Source organism: Diorhabda carinulata, chromosome X (assembly GCF_026250575.1).
Source record: "Diorhabda carinulata isolate Delta chromosome X, icDioCari1.1, whole genome shotgun sequence".
NCBI classification, from domain to species: domain Eukaryota; kingdom Metazoa; phylum Arthropoda; class Insecta; order Coleoptera; family Chrysomelidae; genus Diorhabda; species Diorhabda carinulata.
In genome coordinates this window covers 18,223,873-18,229,872 of record NC_079472.1, presented here as the reverse complement: position 1 = coordinate 18,229,872, position 6,000 = coordinate 18,223,873, and the positions used below count along the sequence as shown (strand labels likewise).

Below are 6,000 nucleotides of genomic sequence, written 5' to 3'. Positions count from 1 at the left end.
TGACAGGGCGTTTAAGTGGCGAGGATGTGCAATCACCTATTGTATTCCTGGCCATCGTACTCGTAGATCTACTGGTGATTGATCAATTTCATGTCTATATTGCTGTAAATTATGCGTAAACGTGTATCGGTGGTTTTAATTGTTTGAAAGAATTTGCAAAATGATCGACAGCTACTTTTTATGTTTCCGTTTCAAACAACAAATAATAATAAACTCTCAATTCATAAACAAAATCTACTGATAAATTGTAAGACACGACAACGCTGTACGTTCAATCATCTATTCCCCTTACCTTGACACATGTCACGACGCCGTTTCCAAGACAACCGAAAACCGAAATTGATATAAACTTCGGCGTCGAGACGCTGCATTCATTCAATAGAATACAACGTTTACGAAATAGTTCTCCCGATTCTTCCCGAGTTTTCCCTATTGAATCTACAGGTTGGTGGTTACCGCGCTAGTTGAAATTATCATTTTTTTTCTCGCGATCAAGAATTGTTGTAAAACTGTTTAAAATTCTGTTTTGTGCAGTGCCCAGTGGGTATATTTCCCAAATAGCCGACGTAAGTATTATTTTTAATAAAAAATAATTTTTCTTTAAAAATCGTTTAAACAAATGTATTATTATATTTTTCTACGTCCGTTATAATATTTACGTTTTTTTTTTTATTTATAATTTATAATTTCTGAATCGGTCAAAAAGCGTGAAAAAAAGGACCGTAACGTGCTATTTTTAACGCAATTATAAAATTGTTTTATCAAAATAGTGTGACACTTTTATTTCTTGATATTCGTTCAAGAAAATCCGTTTTGTGTCTAATTAAAAGGAGTGAAGAAAATTTAAACTGAACACCAGAAGATGTTGTTGAATCGGCAACTTCAGCGACTATGAATCTTCTCCCTCAGAAATCCAGTAAAAACAGTATTTAAAAGAATATAATTATTTTATGAAGTGGCGTTCTAAAAAAGGCATAAACAGCTTCACAGAAAGAATGTTACTAGTTTACTTTGAAACTAAATCCAAAATGTGGAAGTCTTCAACACTTTGATCGACTTATTCAAAACTGAAAGGCATCAGTAAATACCTACTGTTAGCTGTAGTCCCAAAAAATCTAAAACAATTGTTGAAGAAATTTCTGTTGCAAGCTCCAAATGATCATTATCTCAAGCATAGGATATGACAGCAAAAAATTTTAATTTAACGTAAGCTTAGATATTATTTGTAACATCTTTCAGGTTGTTTTAATATCCGGAATCGCAGAAGCTCTGCGGAGGGAGGAATTATATAAAATGGAGTGTAACGACATCAATAATACCGGAAATGTTTTAATTATCGCACTATCTGATACAAAAACTCATGTTCAATGTAGATTTACTTTTATTGGTGAAATATCTGACAATAGATTGAACATTTATAAAAAATATAAAAACCAACGACCCACAAATATCAAAACAGATCATTTATTTTTGCAGTATAGAAATGAAAAATGCAAAACCCAAGTTGTAGGTATCAATACCTTTTCAAAAATTCTCTCGCTTATCGAAAACATATTTGAATTTACCTAATCCAAAAAACTACACTGGGCATACATTTCGACGCTCTTCGGCGTCTCTATTAGTGGATTCCGGTGGTGATTAGTCAACTAAAGAAACACGGTGGGTGGAAATCCAACACAGTTGCGGAGGGTTACGAAGACGATTAAATAAAAAACAAAATGGATTCCGCAGTGAAAATTTTAACGGGAACAATTAGTTCGACCTCGAGCAACATTGTAAATGTTCACGATCATACCAAAACAAAGTACTAATACAACTATAGACGATGTTATATCTTTGAACTCGTTACATGTCGCCAATTCAAGTACCAATAGTAATTAATGATGCTCACAGTTATACTTTTAATATTACTATTATAAAATAAACATTGATAGAAGTTTTGTCGCTTTTTTCAATTCTACGGACGTAGAAATTTTTTTGTATGAAGCTCGTGAGTAAAGTAACTTTTTTACACTCGTAGGAATTACCGTCAAACCGTCCTACTTGTGAAAAAAATTATTATTTTACTCACTTGTTGTATAAATAACTATTATTTTCGTTTAATTTTCATTTTTTAGTCAAAATTATAATTGTTTATAATCCGAATAGATTTAAGGGCTTTTTTAGTGCTAAATGAGTTATTACTTTTCTATTGAAAAATGAATTTCCGTCTAAGGGTTATAACTATTGATTTCCAGTGAATTAAAAGTCTCAAAACAAATATTTACCAAAATGTCCCGATTATTTCTCTTACTCAATTGACTTCTTGACAGATTTTATGGACTAAAATATTTTCCTGAATTAGTAATATAGTAACAAAGATACTAGTAATGTTATGATGTTTCGATTCTGGTCGATAGATTGCTTACAACAATCAAAAGAGGGTATAATATAAAATTTAAGCTACGCGCAGTGATTCAATACTCGCGTTAAAAAGAGTTCACCAAATCGCAAATTCACAAAGATTTGATAGATGAATTAGCAGTATTATACGACACGATAAATTAAATTTGAATGTGGTGTACATACGAAAATGCAGAAATATATTAAACAAATCCATGATCTCGTGCTAGAAGATCGAAATTTAGAGTTAGGTATTCAGATTCTTGTCAAAAATAACATTTTTTGGAAATTTTCTTATGTATTAACCATACCATTCGGAATTATATCTTAAAATTTTATATTCTTGATTTCGTGGGTTTACAACCAGAATATACCAAGACAAAATTAGTTATTCGAAGTAAATATGACAAGTTACTAATAATACTGAAAGGAAGTGTCAAAAAAAATGAACCTCATAATGGCTATGTCAGTTAATACGACGTTTTTTGCTCGCAGAGTATGATAAAGTCGAGTTGGTATCTATGAGAACTATAATTATTTAAAAAGGTAATTGAGTCAGGTAAAACTTCAAAATATGTTAGTTCGTTAGTGCGAATTTCGTATTTAAGTTACGTCAAAATTTACACGAGAGTACAGGAAACTCTAAAAGATTTCCGAAAAAAGTGTAGGAAGAATCATTAGCATCAATAAAAAATTTAAGTTATGTTTTATAAAAAAAAACCTGGCGTATAGTCCAAATATAATTATGCTGATTCTGCAGATATAGAGGGTGTCTAATGAATAATTTTTTTTATTAAATAGTCATATTAAAAGAAACCCAAGCCCTTTGAAACCTTGGTAAAACCAATACTTGGAGTTTTAGATGCAAAAAATGGTCGTATTGCATTTTCAACATCTCTTTTGGATTTCAAATTTTTCCAGCACAAAAGTTTCTCCATAGATCTGAATAAATAATAATCTGAATCTGAATATCAGTTGTCTTATTCTTCCATTGTATATGGTTTAGCATCTTTATATAAGTGAAACCGCTTTCCAACTAAACCTGAATATTTCTCCGATAGTAAAACCAAATATATTGTTCACCATGTGCTTCTAGTATACTAGATCCAACAAAATCTTCATACAAAGTGTCACTTGCGTCGTGTTGATATCTGTTGCTGATATGCATGAGATCCTGTTGTAAATAAAGGGTGTATTCCGTATTAAGGTCTATTTTAGACGATATCCAAGACGCTCTAATAGCTTATACTCTTACTAAGGCGAATTTGTGAACCTTCGAGAGTTAATTTCATTGAAATATGCGGAAACCGTTCTGAAGAGACCGTTCTAATATTTGAACCACAAGCAAAAAAATGTCTTAGAAAATCTAGGACTGGAAACAATATTAAAGTGTTATTTACGAGAAGACCCCCCGATTTTCTACTTGCAAGGGATCGTCGGTCTCAAAGTTATCTCGTTAAAGTTTGCAAAGAACTTTGATCTTCAAATATAAGCTGCAATTAATACAAAAAATTGATAGATGACTTCATATAAAGGCTCGCATTTACTAATGAAATGCTTAATAAATTTTCCAATGTGAAGGCGTTTGTAAATCATCAAAATTATTGTTACTAGAACAGTAAGATTCTCATGTTGAAGCACCAGAAACTACTGCATAGTCCTGAAGTGACAATATGGGAAGCAATCTTCGATAAAAGAATAATTGATATTTTTTTCGTCACTGTTAATATCGACCACTATGAGGTTATGTTTTCTAGGAAGTGGTTTCAACAAGATGGAGCTATCTGTCATACGTCAAATAACTCCATGGTAGTTCCGAAGCAGATTCCTCGTAGAAGAAATTTGACGACTCTTGATTTTTTGTGGGGAGAAACATCTAAAGCTCAAGATTGGAAAAGCTTTGAATAATCATCATTTAGATGGTTTTTTAAATTAAATTAGTTATTACTTTATAATTTTATTTAACTTTATCTTCTGTATTTATTCTTTTGATCTATTTTTTTTAATTTGCACGTTTTATTGCGCCGCCGTGTATATGGTGAATTATATAATTCGATGCTGATGACATTTCGAGTTTGGCGAATCATTTAATTGTGCAAAAAGCTTTGAAAAAATAAGAATTTTGCCCGTATCGTTTAAAAATAGATAATCTTTAATTTATGTCATTTAGTAGACTGAAATAATAACTGATAAATCAAAACTCGAAATGCTATTTATTCCCGAAAAAATTAATGCGACGACGCCTAATGTAGGCGTCGGGTGCTAGGGTATCGTCTGGGCGTATCATGAATTTATTAATTGAAAATATAAACAAAATTACAATTAAGTTGCTAAAAAAATCGTCAAGGTAACCAATTAACTATAGTTTTAACTCTAATTGGATCCTTGTCGATTAAAGAGAACTCAAAGTTTGCAATTGGTCTTATCTTTATATTGAATTTTCTAGTATCGTTGACTTTGTAAAAATACACATACAACATAAAAAATTGAGGGCTTGTAGGTAGATTAAAGTATGCTTACGATGATGGTTCCAGAAGTAACTGACCTGAACTAGAGATGGCGGTAGCTGCTTGAAAAATATATACTGTATTAGAAAATCCACAATCTTCACAGCATATGTTTCAAGTTTCAAGACGCCTCGTTGTTTAGTATTTGTTTGGCAACCATCAGAGAATTTGTAAACATGGGAAAAATTGGTGTGGTGGACAAAATGAGGTGACGACTCCACAAAGCGGTACCGGAAGAAAATGTGCGAACTAGCAGACATAGTAGACATTTCAAAAAGTTCGGTACATCGCATATTAACTGAAAATATGGACATAAGAGAGCTGTGTGCAATGGAACAAAGCTAGCGTCATGAAGATGTTTCATAACCATGATTCTTTGTTGAATTACTGCCTTTTTACCAGGTTAATTAGGTATTTTTAGGCGAAGAAATAAAACACACAACATGCAGCTTGACTCGTGACGTTGACATTGTTGACGTGCTCGTTTATTTTTTGAACTACTCCTTGTGACATTATTCAAGTGGTGCCATCTAGTTTATCACCTAAATACGAGTCATGGACAGATTTCAGAAATAGACATTATTCTTAACATTCTTCACCTCCTAGTAAAATCCCTACTAACTATTATTTACCCAATAACCAAAAATTCGGTGTCTTCACCTTCTAATAAAGTATACCTCAGAGTAAATCGAGTTATTTGCCAAATAAGTTATTAGGCAGTCACAACTGTCAATTAAAAATATTATACATCAGAAGTGGTTTGTTTATTATACATATATTTGATTGGTTCATTTTTGGAAATATTCGTCATACAAATAATTAAATATTTAATATGGATGCTTTTTAAGATTTAGAAAATTTGTTTGATGAAGAACTGATTGAGGAAATAAAGAAAATTTCATAACAAGCTTATTCCGTTCGTCATAAACATTAACAAAACACGTGCAAATATAATTACGCACAGAACGTTGTCTCAAAAACACAAAAAACAAATCATAGGAAACCGTCAATAGAAGATTTTTTTTCGCTTATTTCTTTCCTTATTCAATACATGGACGATTGCTATATAGGCATCTTTCATAGTGTTACCAACAGTTACCAATATTTGTTA

The 6,000-nt window shown here is 31.7% G+C and overlaps 1 protein-coding gene across 1 annotated transcript in view; it reads left to right on the top strand.

The window, feature by feature from the left end:
• Nucleotides 1–561: 561 nt before the first annotated feature.
• The window catches only part of LOC130900714 (ras-related and estrogen-regulated growth inhibitor-like protein), a 46,024-nt gene continuing 40,585 nt past the window's right edge, over nucleotides 562–6,000 (top strand). The window contains exon 1 of the mRNA XM_057811514.1: nucleotides 562–566. The gene's annotated coding sequence lies outside the window, so the exon portion shown is untranslated. The remainder of the gene's footprint in view (nucleotides 567–6,000) is intronic.